This window comes from Bos taurus, chromosome 15, assembly GCF_002263795.3.
Source record: "Bos taurus isolate L1 Dominette 01449 registration number 42190680 breed Hereford chromosome 15, ARS-UCD2.0, whole genome shotgun sequence".
NCBI classification, from domain to species: Eukaryota; Metazoa; Chordata; class Mammalia; order Artiodactyla; family Bovidae; genus Bos; species Bos taurus.
Genome location: NC_037342.1, coordinates 53,078,176 through 53,094,213, shown reverse-complemented (window position 1 = coordinate 53,094,213; position 16,038 = coordinate 53,078,176). Strand labels below are relative to the sequence as shown.

Below are 16,038 nucleotides of genomic sequence, written 5' to 3'. Positions count from 1 at the left end.
CTGCTGAGTTTTCCAAATTTGCTGGTATATTGAGTCCAGCACTTTCATAGCATCATCTTTTAGGATTTGAAATAGCTCAATTGGAATTCCATCACCTCCACTAGCTTTGTTCATGGTGATGCTTCCTAAGGCCCACTTGACTTCACACTCCAGGATGTCTGGCTCTGAGTGATCACATCAAAGCAAAATGCCTAGAAGAAAATAGGAGGGCTGGAAAGGATGGAGTTCATCTGGAAGCACAGATTTCTCATTCTCTTTGAAATCAGTTTTGACAGACAAAGAATGTTTGCTCACAATATATAAAGACTTTCTAAAATTAGAGAAAAAAGAACCATTCCCTCCTCTCCCCCTTAAGACCGCAATGAGAGCGGACTGGTGGGTACGCAGGTGGCTGTTATTCTGTCCTAAGAGCTCTTCTATCTCTTGGACTGTATTAACAACAATGTAGCAGGCTCTAGGTATTTGCGCAGAGCCCTGGCCTTTGAGGGGTGTCCTAGTTTCTAGGCTTTTCCCTCCTGGAGGTTTTCCTGCCTCCATTCTTCTCTCTGCCCTCTTTTGTTTGACTAAAGTGTATTCCCTGAGAAGCCCAAGATCTCTATCCTGAGACAACTTCTCCTGATCTTGTCACTCTGTTCCATTCATCACTGTCATTCACAAGTGCCTTTTACCAACCTTTCTGGAACTTTCCTCCTTTGTAAAGAACCGGAAGAGGGACTTCCCTGGTGGTCCAGTAACTCCTGCTTCCACTGCAGGGGGATGGTTGGATCCCAGGTTAAGGAACATCCCTGAACAAAGAACACTGCAGGGGCATGGGTTGGATCCCTGGATCCCTGCTCAAGGAATCCACACGCCTTTAGGTTTGGCCAAAAAGTAAAAACAAAACAAAAGAATACAGTTATAAACAAACAGCAACAACAGAATGCAAAATCCTTTTCTCTGTAGAGCTTAAGGGTTAAAGAGATGTTTACATTAGATTCTCAGAGCGATCCTGTGAGTCTGTGTGAGTATCTGTATTTTGCAGAAGGGTGAAATGACTTGCCCAAGGTCACACAGCTTGGGGTAATGCAAGGATGGAGAAGGGGACTTCAGTTCTGGCTGACTCCTTAGTCTCTGCAACTTCATCCCACTACCTCTTCAACCCCATACTTCACTGAAAATTACTCCCCCAGACACAGCCTGCCAATCTTTTCATCCCTTCCGAAATACTTTATGCTATACTCTAACTACTTGAGAGAGAGGTTCTTATCCTGGCTCCTGAGAGTCCTCTGGGGGGTCTGTGATCTGGATGGGAAAATTACATTTTTATATTCATTAATCTTTACAGAAACTTAGTGTTTTCTTCCATTTTGCATACAGATCACAAACTAGGGTAGAATTAGCACTGTGACTTTGTAAACAACAAAAACCACATGTTTCCATATCACATTTCAATTGTTACAGATATCTTGAAATACTGTCTGTGAAATTTGAAATTGAGGCAGTTATTAAATAGTGTGTGACATTCTGTTATCTGTCAACAAACATATTGCTGATTTAAATGCTAAAATATTTTGATAACTGTATTTCTTTTTTAATATTATGTAATTTATGTTATGTACTTACAATCATTATTTTGAGAGGGGTTCATAGGCTTCATCAGTCTACCTAAAAGGCCCATGAAAAAGGTAGAGGACCCCTGATTTCAGTTTTCCTGAACTCAGGGTGTGCTTCTTCTGCCCCCTATAGGGCCCTTCTCTGTCTGCTTAGTTCTTCCTCCACAGTAGAATTCAAGGGTCTCCACTGGAATAAATTTTCCCAAGGGACCGCAGTCTAGAATGGAATTTGATGACTAGAGTACCAGTGACCCCTGTCTTGCCCCCGCCCTTGAGCAGCCATCGAAGGTGTGGCTGTGCAGGGCAGCCTATTTCTTTTGGCAGTGCAAGGCGCTTGCTTTGCTGATGGTCTTTGATGGAAGAGGTTAGCAAGGCCAAGTCAGAAGCTGGAGGGGGGGCCCTTGCTGAAGCTCCAGGTACAAGAGCCCTGACTGCCTTGGGGTCCAGGTGAGTGCACAGCACAGAGCTGGGGAGAGGACCCATCTCTCCTCTGCTGAATGGAATCTGGTGCATCCTGGAAGCCTGAGGCTGAGCTGGGGGACACCAGCGCAGGGCACAGGGGAGCTGGGCCGGGACTGAAGGAGCAAGGGGGTTACATAGGGAATTTTTTGTTTTGCTAGACCATGAATTTCATCTTATAATTGAAGACTTGGTGGTCCCGTAAGGAGAAGTGATTTTCCCAATGTCATAGCGTCTAAGTGACTGAGTTGGGTTATGAACCCATGTCTGGACTCCTCTTATCTGTGTATTTTGTATGACACCAGAGTTCTTCACATTGATTTAAAGTATGAGCCATCACAGGAGGCAGGGCAAGAATTAACAGTGCAAAAAGGATTAAGAAAAGAAAAGCCACAGATTCAAAGACAATGGATGTTAACACCAGTTTTCCACAGCTGCTGTTAGAGATGACAGATGAAGTGAAACTGAGAAGCATTTCCTAAAATATGCTCCTCTGAATCTATTTGGGGTACTTAAAATATTTACTAATTACCTGACTGTGTGGGTTTTTTAATTGGTATATTAGTTTCCTAGTGGTATCTTAACAAATTGCCCCAAACTGGGAGGCTTGAAACAACAGAAATGTATTTTCTCACAGCTGTGGATACCAGAAGTCTGAAACCAAGGTGCTGGCAGCGTTGGTTCCATCTAGAGGCTGTGAAGTAGGCTCCTAGTTTCTGGTGGCTTCTGGCGAGCCTCGGTGTGTGCCTCAGCTTAGGGCTACACGCCTAATCTCTGCCTCTGTCCTCACGTGGCCTTCCCCTGGTATCTCTGCGTCTCAGATTGCCTCTCCTTTCTCTTATAAAGACATCATTCATTGGATTTAGGATCCATCTAAATCCAGAACTGATTTCATCCTGCCTTTCTTCCCCCCCTCAATATTTATTTATTTGGCTGTCCAGGTCTTAGCTGTGGCATGCGAACTCTTAGTTGTGGCATGTGGGATCTAGTTCCCTGACCAGGGATCAAACCCAGGCCCCCTGCATTGGGAGTGTGAGTCCCACTAGACCACCAGGGAATTCCCCCACATTCTGCCTTTACTGCCAAGACCCTCCTACCAAATGAGGCCAAAGTCACAGGTATGTAGGTAGGTTAGAACTTGGGACATATCTTTTATGGGAGACACAATTCACAATTCAATGCACTGTAATTGGTATGCTTTCTTTTGCGGGGGGGTGGTTAAGTTTATCAGCTTGAGCAACTTTACGTAAAACAATCCTCCTAGGGTGGGAGGGAGGTTCAAGAGAGAGGGGACCTATGTATACTTATGGCTGATTCACATTATTGTACGGCAGAAACCAACACAACATTGTAAAGCAATTATCCTCCGATTTAAAAAAAAATGGGAAAAAAAAGAATATTCCTAAATGTAAACTTTCTTCCAAATTTTTTTCTAACCTTTGTCAGTAACAACCCTCACCTCTGTCAGCTTGTCATAGCTTGCAAAGCATCTGGTACCTTAATTACTTTTGTATCTACCCTGGGAGTTCTGCAAGGTCAGATATTTTCCAGATATGGAAACAGGTGCAGGAGGGAAGGGACCGTGAGGAGACCCCATCCTGGCTGAAGTGGCATTTGAACCCAGGACCTCAAGGCTCTTTTCTCACTGCTGCAGCTGGGCTAGAGCTTCAGCAGCAGTTCCTGCATGTTCATTTGTGATTTCTTGTGCCCTAAATTTTATTTAATGTGCACTTTTCCCTTGTCATTAATTTTTCAGCTTCATTAAGGTATTTCCCTTGTCATTTTAACTGATTATCTATAGCATCTATATATTTGTCATGTTAATTGATTGATTCATTCATTAATTCAACCACCATTTACAGGAGACTTACCTTGAGGAGCCTCAGGCTAAACTGAGCTCTGGGCCACAGAGATGAACAGGACCACCTTGGTCCTTGTTCTTGAAGGCAGTAAATTGACAATGAACATCCAGTGAGAGCTTGCTGGGAAAGCTCAGCGGGCTCCTAGCTTAACTGGAAGATCAGGAGAGGCTTCCTGGTGTCTGAATTGGGTCTTAAAAGATAGGCAGGATGCAATCTTATTCCTTCATTGTTGTTCAGTTGCTAAGTTGTGTCTGACTCTTTGAGACCCTGTGGACTGCAGCACGCCAGGCTTCCCTTTCCTTCACTATCTCCTGGAGTTTGCTCAAACTCATGTCCATTGATTATCTAACCATCTCATTCTCTGCTTCCCCCTTCTCTTATTATTAGCTGTTAGAATTAAATATTAGCATGAGCACTTGACATTCATCTATTGAATGTCAGAAGGATGCTATTAGTTTTCTAGCTTTCTTCCAAGCTGGCATAACAGGTTTATATACCAGTCTTCATCACAAATGGCAGAAAGTTCCATTTGCCCAGTGTTGTGTGATTTATAAAACATTTTCACACTCTTGGTCTCATTTGTTGTCACAAAAATCTCTTTGAGAATGCTTTGTTTATATTGATCTATTTCTGTTGTTTTGTATCCTAGTGAAAATCAAAAATTTTAATTTTCTAACAAGATAAGTCAAAACAAAAAACAAACAAGATTAAGTGCAAACATTTGAAAATTAAGTTAGGTAACTTTGGAACTTACAAACATTCAAATTGCACTGAGAATTAAACCAGGGCCTGGTTTCTGATCTTTAACTTTGCCAATATCTCCCTCTCTCTGGGTCTGAATTTCCTCTACTATAAAATGGGTGTGTGAAGGAACTTTTAGGCTGTAGGATTAAATGAGAAAATGGATCTTAGACACCAGCACAGCACCTGGCTCATTAAAGATTGGTTCTCCTAATATGGTCTCTAACATCCATTTTCCTCCAATTCTGAGACATTCTTAAAGTAATATTCCAGCCCACACTGTGCGCCAAAGCTCCTAAAGAGGTGCTTTGAGAGAAAGAGAGAGCTCAAAGCCAGCTCATTAACATAGCTGGAACAAAACCATTTCACAGGCTCAGTTAATCAGATAGTAACAGGCAAAGGACAGTGTTTTGACACCGTCATTTTGTCCGAGTTTGTTTTGGTTAGGGTGCAGGAAAAAAATCGGATGGGTAGAAATAACACAAAACAAAACTAACAATGGCTAAAACTACACGTGGTAAAAATTTCTTATGGATGGAAAAGCAAACTGAATGGTCCCATCTCTGTTGGTAACATTGAACGTTGCAGGGTTGACCCCTGGAAAAGTTCCACTTGGTAGAAATAATCAACACAAAATAAAACTGACAACGGCTCAAATTGCTCCTGAGAAAAGGTGGACTTGGTGCAAATAATGATGAGAAATTTCATGACAGCTGAAAAAATAATCAGTAAAAATTGATAAAGAGAAAAGATAACAGATGAATCAGATCTTTCTTGCAAAACTGATATAGAAAAGGATATATCTTTATGAAATTTCAATTTAGAAAAAAATTTAGAAAAGTCAAATTGTTTTAACTGTGCTATACAGAAAATTTATCAAGGAATTAAATTGGTTTAATAGAACAAATTCCTTAAATACTTTAATAAATTCATTAATAATAATATAATTCTGAGTAAAAGGTTTACATTACAGTCCCCACGACTTAGATGTGGGGATTTGGAGAGAGAATTCCCAAATTAGATGAAGGGTTGGACTGTAAGTGGCAATTTACAGTCTTCAAAGCACTTTCATACCCATTGTTTTATTGGATTCTCCTAATAACATTATGAGGTGACAGGCCAGGAATCATCTTGCCATTTATAGACATAAACATGAGGTTCAGAAAAAAAAAATTAAAGGACTTACTAAAGGTCACCCAGCATGTTCATGGCAAGGTCTAATTTAGAATCTGATTCCCAGATTCCTAATCTGGTAAGCTTCCTCATACCTATTCCCCTAGCTCAGATATGCTTTACTGGCTGGATAGACTCAATCCTTTTCATTTTGACTGCCCAGCCTCCACTCTCTGCCAGTTGGCGAAGAGAAGGAGGAGGAGTGAAGCAGGTTTAGAAGGTGGGATGGTCAATGCAACACTCAGATAGGGGAAGGGATACAGCCCACATTTCATAGGCACATTTTTTATTATTCTCAGAAAAGGGAGAAGAGGGTCTAGGATTTTGGGGGCAGGGAGGGGACTTGGAATTTTAAGGCTGGGAGAATAGGATGAAAAATGAGGTAGTTTGAAAAAGATAGAGCCGGATGCATTTGGGGAAAATGAGTCATAAGTCATAGGAGTGTAATTAGATTTAGGTGGGGTGAAGCTGCTGAAGAGATTGGCTGCAGCAGGACTATGGACCAAATTAAGCTTTGATTCAGACAACCTGGGCTTTCTCTGGTAGGCCTGTGCTTCTCTGGTTGGCTAGCTCATGGAGCTGGAATGTTCTGGTGTTTCTTGCAGAACAGTGAGGAACAATTACGTAAGATCTAAAATGCTGTAACATATTTCATACAGGATTTATGTTAAGTCAGAGGTCATCTGATACCATATTCCATATTCTAGAAGAACTGGGCATAGAAGAAGGAAACAATTGTTTTTTTTTCAGCAGAGCCACTTAAGATCTTAGTTCCACAACCAGTGATCCAACAGAAGCCCCCTGCAGTGGCAGCATGGAGTCTTAACCACTGGACTGCCAGGGAAGTCCCAGAAACAATTTTTAAGTGTAAGATTTATTTTATTTGGTTCACAGATAATGCTTGAAGTGTTGCTTTGTAGTCCCTTTACAATAGCTTTATTCCTCCCTCCTCATTCCTCTCCCCAACAGTGATCTCTGGCCCATAGATTAGAAACCATTGTTATAAGAATTCAAATAAAAGGAAAATCAGTATTCTAAAATATGTTCTTGGGGAGGCAGGACTTTGGCTTGAGTTTCAACAATGAGTAGGAGTAAAGGAGAAAATGGGTGTAGAAAGACCAGAAGATGGAAACATTTAAGAAGAGACAATGAAAATTGAGAAAATCCTCTCTACTAACTTACTATTCTTTTATGAATTGTAAATGACCGCTATTACTTGTTTTAATAGCGGAAATGTTGGGCTCCCAGAAAAACTAGATAGTCCTCCTCTCTGAGCACCCCTGAGGACAACAGAAAGCCATGAAAAGCTTTTAGGTAGCAAAAACCGGTTGTTGTTAGATTTGAAAATTTTATTTTTTGAAAAAATAGTTTATAGCTTAAAAAGTTTGTACTGTTTTTAAACAATTCTGGCAGTATGAAGATAAAAATTACTTTAAATCTGACACACTTTATTCCAAGATTATTACAGATACTATTTTGGGGAACGTTTTTACTGAAATCGTTCTATGCTTATAGAATATTGTCTCAAGTTTCACATAAATTAGATCACTCTAAACATGGTCTATTATCATTTGAGAATAAGTTGTGAATAGTTTTTGATGTCAAGAAATAGACCCATATCATTATTTTAAACAGTTGTTTAATGCATTGTTTGTATATATAATTTAACCAGCTCCTAGTGATGGACACTTAACGTTTACCCCACTATAATCAACAACCTGCGATAACAACCTTGTCCATTCATCTTTTCCAAATTGATTATCTTTTTAAGGTAAATTATTAAAAGTAACGGAGCTGGGTCAAGAAGTACCCTCTTTTTATATTTGAGCTCAAGCTGCCAAGTCGTCTAGTTTTGCAGGGAGACCAGAAGGAAGCTGCTGCATTAGTTCTGGTGCGAGACAGTGGTAAACGGTTATTTCGAAGAGTACAGAATCGCAGGTGATCTTGCCCATCTAGGCCTGTACTCGGCTGGGTGGCATATTTCCTTCCCTTTCCCCTCTCTTTCACTTCTTTATTTTAACATGGAGGAAGAACTGAGAACTGCATCTCCCAGCATTTCGCAGGGACCACACTCCCTGGGAACTGTAGTACCAGGTCTGAGAAGGGTCCGGAAAGAGGGCGAGAGGCTGTGAGACATGCTGGGAAATGTAGTCCAGCGGGAGGAGGTCTTAGGGTGTGTGGAGGAGTGTGCGCGCGCGTAAAGAGGTTGGAGACGCCGCAAATATCGTCCCTTGAGGATGGGGCTGCTGGGTGACCTAACTTCCTTCCTGTGTGGTCTCTGAGTCTACAAAAGCTGCCCGCGGGTGGTTGGCTTTACTCCATTGTCTGTGACCGAGGAGGGAGCGGTCCCTCCGCTTCGGGCGAACGGTCGGAGGCGCAGGCGACGCGCCGGGCGGAGCGGGGTTTGCCGGGAGTTGTGGTCCCGGCGAGCTGAGGCTGTGGGACGTGTCGCGGTGCTGCGCCGGCTCCTCCTTCCCCTCCCTTCTCAGCGGCCCCCCGCCCCTTCCCTCAGCCTCCTCCTCCCTCGCCCGCAGCCCAGCGTCCCCTGCCCCCACCCGTCGGGCTCCTCGGCGGCTACTGCAGAGGATTCAGAGCCGAGTCGCTGAGGAGGAGGCGGCTCCTGGTCCCTGCGCGCCATCCGCCACCTTACTGGACACGGGCGACGGAGCGAGAGCGTCGCCTCTGTAGCCTTCAGAGAAGACAAGGGCATCGCCGCCTCAGCTGCCGCCGCCGCCGTTTTCGCCTGCAGCGGCTCGCCGGTGAGGAGATACACCCCCACCCTACGCCGCTCCGCTCTCGCTGAGCCTGGGCCGGTGGTACTGGGGAGAATGAGAATGGGGGCTGCGGACCCCCTCACGGGTTGGGGGAAGGGGGTTAAGGTCGCGATGGAACGGCGGGCTGGCAAGGGAGACTTGTCCAGGCGCGGGCTGGGGGTGGGGTGAGGGTGGGACACTAGCAGGTTGCGGGGGGAGCGACGAAGCAAGGGGACTTTTAATGGAAACGACCTGGGACAGGAGTATGGGATTGTAGGGTTGGGATGGAATTTGGATGGTTTTGGGCGAAATGGATGGTGAAACTGGAGTGGGATGGCTTCTAATGGGGGAGGGGACTGAATGAGGATGGTGGATTTGGGGTTGGCCTGGAGCAACTGACAGCTTGGGATCTGGGCCGGGTTGCGGGCTAAGGGGTTGATTTCAATAGAAAGTGCGACTGCAGAGTTGGATAGGACCCTGGGGGGTGGTTAATTCTGGAGTGTGGCGTGGACCTTCCTCAGGCTGATAGAGGAGGTAGGAGCTGGGGGTGAGGGGTTTTGGCATGGGTTGAGACCTGAGCTTGAAGTGGGCGCTTGCCATCTGGGGTGGTGGAATTTGTTGAGACTTAAGGAATAGCGTGGGTTAGGCGAGCAGAGGAGGTAGAATTTGGGGTTTTCCTGGGGAGTGCTTATGGAAGTTGTAATAGGACCTGGTGGGGGGGTGGGACTTTTAATGAGGGGAGTGTGAGGGAGCTGGCAGGACGGGGTAAATTAGTAGAAGTTAGGCCCCAAATGGGCAAACAGGGATCGAAATTGGGGGTGGGGTGGGGTGGAAACACAGCGGGATGGCATTTAGAGTGATGTTAGAACTGCTGGTGGCTCCCTGTGTACAGGATGGAGGCGGAGGGCAGAGAAGATGCTTCCGGGCTGGACTCACCAAAAGAATAGTGGCAGGTGGTGAGCAAGGTTGGGGGATGGTATCTTGAAGAAGATGTCCCTTGGCCAAGGTGGCCGAGGCTGTTTGGGAGAAAGAATGTATGAGATGAACTAGGAGGACCGGAGAGGTGGGTGATGATAGTGAGGTAGCTGCTGCTAGATGGGGCTAATTAAGGAGTGGGAAACCTGGGGCTATTGGTATGGAGTGGGCAGGGAGGATGGAGAGGGGCAGTAAGCAATATTGGGAGGAGGTTGATTGGATGATTCTGGACAGGAAGGATTGGGATGGCCTCCAAGAGACAGGAGAGGGTTGGGAGTGGACTTAAATGGACAGCTTTGGAGGCTATGGTTGGGGGACATTGCAGGGGACGGAGAAGGTACATTAAAGACTGGTTTCTAGAGGACTTCTTAAGCTGTTACTTTGTTTCATTTGTATTAGTATCATGTGGAAGTAAACCATCACAAAGGGTAAAGATGAGTGGGGCTTCAGTCAAGGTAGAATTGAGGAGGGAAGGTATCTTCTATTATTCATGTATTTTAAAAAGAAAGTTGAGGGGAGAACCCACTGTCATAACTAAAGGTGAAGAAGATGAAACTGGAATGTGATAGATACCTTTCTGTTTGATGTCTCTTTCTGTCCAAGGTGTGTTTTAAAAATTAGTCCTGAAATTTGGTATTAAATAGATTTGATGAGCTTAAGTAGTTAAGGGAACATTCCTTACTTGAGAACTGATGAATGAGACTGAAAAATATGAGGCTGAATTTATTTCCTAGTCAGGCAACGTGCGTGTATTCAGAAAGAGCTTACGCCTTTTTTTCCCCCCTCTTAAAATTGATTGCTTGAAGACTCCATTTATTGGTGTCCTTGTTTGCAAGGCAATTAGGCCCATCATTGTATTGCAGGCTAATAATCCTGAGATGAATCTTGGCACTACTGCTTTATCTAAACAGAAGACAGGAAATATGGAAAAGTCATAAATATTCATTGGTGAGATGGTTTGCTATTGATGGAGTTTTTCATTTGATTCTCTTTTGACATTACTTGATAAGATTTAAAATAATTGGATTGTATTTCTATAGATTGAATTTTCTTCCAAAGGAATTCAGGTGGTTAGAATTCTGTCAGATGTAGATAAAAACATAGAATCATTTTTATTTTATTTATTAGGAGATATAAGCGTATTGCATTAACTACAAAAATAATACATCCATCTATTCATCAGAGATTTTATTTAAAACTTAATGATATGCTCATTCTTATGGCAGAATAGTGATGTTGGAAGGTAGAGAGGGATGTTAATGGAGGAAACATCTTTAGGGAAATGGTTTTCTGGACTTAATTGCATTAACTATGATATGTTAAACATGAAGTGGCTGTTGATTAGTGCTCAGACTGAGGAGAAAATGGGGAGAGATGTAAAGATAAAATTGGCACCAATGGGATCAAAATAATTCTAGTTTTTGGTTCAAGCTTCAGAGTTTAGCTCGTAAACAAACCATTTTCCTTGGCTTTCACAATTGAGCACATAAAAATACCCAATATAAAGAATCTTTTTTGTTGTTCTGAAATGGACAGAATGATTGAAGGTTGGACTTAATCGTTGGAATTGAAAGTGTTTTGTTATGAGGAAGCTTTCTGTGTTACAATGAAAATCAGGTTTGAGCAGTTACTGGTAATTTGATGAGAGTGTAATCTAACTAATGCAAGCGTTTCTCCTCATAACTTTACTCTGGGGTCCAGCCATTGCTTTTGTGCATCTGCAGGCTTGATATAGAGGTGGGACATTTATATTAAAGCTGTAGCTTTTGAGAGCTCAAAATGGAAAATAATCACTTGGGAGAAATGTCTTGGTGGATTTTTTTTTTTTTTTATCATAACTGTGTTCACCTGTTCAGTAGAAATGTATATAAAGTGTTTTAGTATCTTTACCTCATTTGATTCTTCCAATATTCTGGTAGCAAGAGGAGCAGTGGAGGTATTGGTGTACAGGTACACTGGTTGAATGAATAGCTTGTGAATTAAGAGGTTGAGAGTCTTGGTTTCAAATTCCCTTTCTACCACTTGATAGCTGAATAATTTCAGTAAAGTTATTAAAAACTTTTTATCTTAGTGGTAATGTTTAAACAACATTGTGAATGTACTTACTGCCACTAAATTTTACAATTAAATACAATTAAAAATGGTAAAAATTTAAAAAACTAACACTTCAGAAGGCTGTCTAGGGGAACAAATCAGTTCATGTCCTGAAATAACTTTATGTCCTGAAAACATTGCACATATGTGAAATATTTGTTCACTATTTATTTACTTATTGCCTGCTAAGTGCCAGGGGCAAATGAAAATGAACAAAAAAACAGTTTTCAAGGAGCTTTCAGTGTCATAGGAGACATAGATGATTTAAATGTGGTGAGAAGGGACTTCCCTGGTGGTCCAGTGGTTAAGACTCCACACTCGCAATGCAGGGGACATGGGTTTGATCCCTGGTCAGGGAGCTAAGATCCTGAATGCTGCAAGGTGCAGTTAAAAAAAAAAAAAAAAGTTAGAAAAGTGAGGCAAAACTAATATGGTGGTCAAGAGTGTGGATTCTGAAGTCTGTCCACCATTTACTAGCAGTGTGACCTTGGGCACAATGGTCTCATCTGTAAAATGGGCATAAGAGGACTAATCTCACAGGTTGTCTGGAGAATTAAACTAATCCATGGAAAGCATTTAATACAGTGTGTTATATAGTACACATTAAAAAGTATTAGTTGTTGCTATTATTATTAGACAGGAAAAGACTAGAATGTGAATAGCCTCTTGTGTCCTACCATTGAGTTCTTAGTTATTTATGTTATTTATGTTCTATTATTTATTAAGGAGGTATTACTTTGTATTATTATCTCAGTTTATCTACATATACATGTTTGCATATTGGTTCTATAGTCTAGGAACTTTAAACAGTAAAGTACTAAACATATGTTAAGTGTTAGCTTTCTCATATAAAATAAGAAAAACTGCTCTGAGAAGAGTAAAAACTGGTCTTAATACTTAAGATTATACTGTAAGTGGAAGAGTTTGGGTTTTAGACCTGAAGTTCTTATTCTTCAATCCTGTTTATATCTTCTTTTCAAATTGTGAAATAAATCATATGTATAAAAGTTTGTGTAATATAAATCTTCAATTTAAAGACTGATAGCAAATTGAAGGCCTCAGTTTTTGCTACTCAGCTTAAAAGGAGATTTTTAGTATCTTTAAAGCTTCTTATGATTGATTCCTTTCCTTCCTTCTCCCTCAGAAGTAACTACCACTTTGCTGAATTTTGTGTGAATCATTCCCTTTTAAAAATAATTTTACGAAACAAATATGTATCCTAAACAGTATATTTTATACCTTTACAACTTTATATAAATAGAAAAATGTGTAAGTATTTTTCTGTAGCTTGCTTTATTCTTATTTATTATCCTTATTTTTTAATTTTAAAAGAGATTTATTTCTTCCACCATTAATTAAAATAACATGCTCATGATAGAAATTGGAAGTTATAAAAAAGTAAAAGGAAGCAAAATTATTGTCTGTAGTCCCTTTACTCAGCAGCATTTCTTCTTGGTATGTATATTATATGTGCTTAGTTGCTCAGTTGTGTCCAACTCTTTGTGACCCCATCGACTGTAGCCCGCCAGGCTTCTCTGTCTGTGGGATTCTTGCAGGAATTCTGGAGTGGGTTGTCATGTCCTCCTACAGGGGATCTTCCCAACTCAGGGATGGAACCTGGGTCTCTCGCATTGCAGGTGGAGTCTTTACCATCTGAGCCTCCAGGGAAGCCCATGTATATTATATATACATATTTAAAAATGTATATTCTTCAGTAACTTCCTGTAAATATGCATACACATACCTATATGGGTAGTCTAGATGGCAAGAGAAACCAGTTTACATTTATGGATTATCCAGATATGGGTCAGTCAGACTTGGAAATAGGAATGGGAGTGGGTAGTAGCCACCTTTGTGAGCTGTGAAAGAACAGCATCTTAGATTTACTACATACTGATTCTTTGTAATACCGACTTAGAACGTCATGTCGTGTTTTTGCAAGTCACTTAACTCTCCTCTGATCCGAATTTTTGTGCATCTTTTTGCAAAAAGGCAACCTGGTACATTGGTCCTCACCTGATTGTTCAGGAAGGTCTGTCATCTGATGTACAGAGCATACCATGAATAGGAAATCCTTATACATATCAGAAGCTTAGCAACCTAAGCAGCCTAAATACCAAGAATTTTTTGTCTAAGAGATGTGAAATCCAAATTCATTAGTAATCAGTTGGAGCTTCAGTTTACTCACCTGTAAAATGGGTCTCAAATGAGATAATAAATGTGAAAATACTCTTTAAACTGTGAAGGATAATATAAATGTTAATTTTTTTTTTTCCCCTCTAGTTTACAAAACTGAAATCAGGCACCCACACAGAGGTGAAAAGCTTGTCAAATTTGGTTTATTGCCTTTCTGAAGGGTTCTTCTCCTAGTGGAGGAGGAGTACATGAAGAGCAGTTCACAGTTTCTCCCTTAAAACTTGAAGATTGTTAGATACAGTGGGACAGAGAGGCTGTTAGAGACCTTTCTCCTAGTGAGTTTATGGGACCTGGTTCTACGTTAACTGCTGGCTTGCTCAAAATGGAACAGTTGAGACTTTTTGAAGTGGAGAATGTGGTGTGCAATGTATGTTTTCCACTATCCTGACAAATACAGTCGTTTCCCTCTTAGTTTTCTACCTGTAACTTATTACAGAGATAGAGTACAGTGAGATGGATCATTTGTGCATATGTAAAAGATAATATTCAGTTGTTGGGTTATTTAATGGATTATATGAGATGAGAAGTGCTTCCTTGGTGGCTCAGATGGTAAAGAATCTGCCTGCAATGTGTAATAGTACAGCTTTCTAGCATGTAAAGTGAAAGTTGCTCAGTCGTGTTTGACTCTTTGCAACCCCATGGATCTTGGCTCACTGGACTTTTTAAGATTCTTTCTTTGAGTAGTCTTGCCCATTCTATTGGCTTTAACTGCTATCGTATGCTGATGACTGTCAAAATTTCTGTCTCCAGCTCAAACATCTTTCCTGATCTCGACTTGTATATCTCACTTGCTATTGACAGCCTACATTTTGATGATCCTTAAATTCAGTAGGTCCAAAACAGAACTCATTTTCCCCATCTACTTCTGACTTCTCCCTTTTTATCTCCCCTAAAAGTTAAAATCATCCCTTCCTGTAGTTTTGTCCTAACTTAAAGGCACTGCTGTCCATCCAGCCATTCAAGATATGAATCTGTGCTATTAGTCTTTTCTTGTCCCTTATCCTGTAGCCCCAAATAAATCCTCCTAAATATTCCTGAAATTCATCTCCCCTTTACTACTGTCACCTTAGTTCAGCTCTTAATCTTGCCTGTACAAGGACAGTAGCCTCCTAACTTGTTTTTGTATCATCCATGTGCAATAGTAAACCTGTCTTCCTCTCAGCAGCAGAATGTCCACATCATTCCCTTGCTTCAGTCCCTTCATTGGCTCTGAAGTCTAAGCTCCTTAGCATGACATATTATGCCTTCTGTTATGACCTGTCCCGATGTACTTCACTGGTAACACTGAGCAGTATGTAGTTTATACAGATGTTTTACAGTTTTACACCTTTGCTCATGCTGTTTCTCCTTTTATTCATCCCTCTGGGTTCTTTCAGCATCCTTAAAGTTTGTCATAAGTTCACAAGGAGCACCCAGTGTGTGCCCCTGTTACAGTACTTGGGCTGTTTCAGGAAAATTGACTGTTTCTGTCTGCCCCTTCACTTAACTGTAAGTTTCTTGGGAGCAGGGACTGTGTTCTAGTCATCTTTATAGTCCTTGCTCCTGGAGGGTGCCTTGTAAGTAGTGAATGATTAATTTTTGAACTGAACATAGAAGAGATGACAAACCAATAATATGATATTCTAATGAGTAAGATGATAGGTGTTTTTCCAGATGTAAATTTTTATTTATTTACAGTGTAATTTAGAACTTAATTGGATTGATAAAGGCTTTGGTAATAATGATATATAACACAGGTTTCAAAAGTGGAAGACAGCAAGATGTGCTCAGTGGTTAGCAAATGCTTCTATAAAATATTTTAGGCTTTGTGGACCACATACAGTCTCTGTTATTTTTTTCTCCTCCTTCTCTTTCCTCTCCACATCTCCCTTCTTCCCTCCTCCTATGTTTCATTCTTAGTTAATAGGCTGTACAAAAACAGGCTGTGGGTGTGCCATAGCTTGACAATCCCTGGTATGTTATCAGAAATCAGGCTTAAAAGTTGTAAAATTTTTATTTTTTTGGCCCTACCACATGGCATGCAGGATCTTAGTTCCCTGACCAGGGTTAGAACCTGTGCCTCCTGCAGTGGAAGTACAGAGTTTTAGCCCTGGACTGCCAGGGAAGTCCCTTAAAGTTGTAGAATATTGAAGAGCTTAGAGACTAAAGTGAGCTCAATTTTCATGTTTTGTTTATTATAAAATTTAGTTCCTT

At 41.3% G+C, this 16,038-nt stretch overlaps 1 protein-coding gene across 8 annotated transcripts in view; it reads left to right on the top strand.

Annotated features, from left to right (window-relative positions):
• The first annotated feature begins 8,380 nt into the window (after positions 1-8,380).
• Positions 8,381-16,038, top strand: part of FAM168A (family with sequence similarity 168 member A) — a 202,528-nt gene continuing 194,870 nt past the window's right edge. For 7 of the 8 annotated variants that reach the window (XM_024975429.2, XM_059874901.1, XM_059874898.1 and 4 more), the window contains exon 1: positions 8,381-8,586. The gene's annotated coding sequence lies outside the window, so the exon portion shown is untranslated. The remainder of the gene's footprint in view (positions 8,587-16,038) is intronic. The other variant, XM_005216227.5, reaches the window with a different exon arrangement.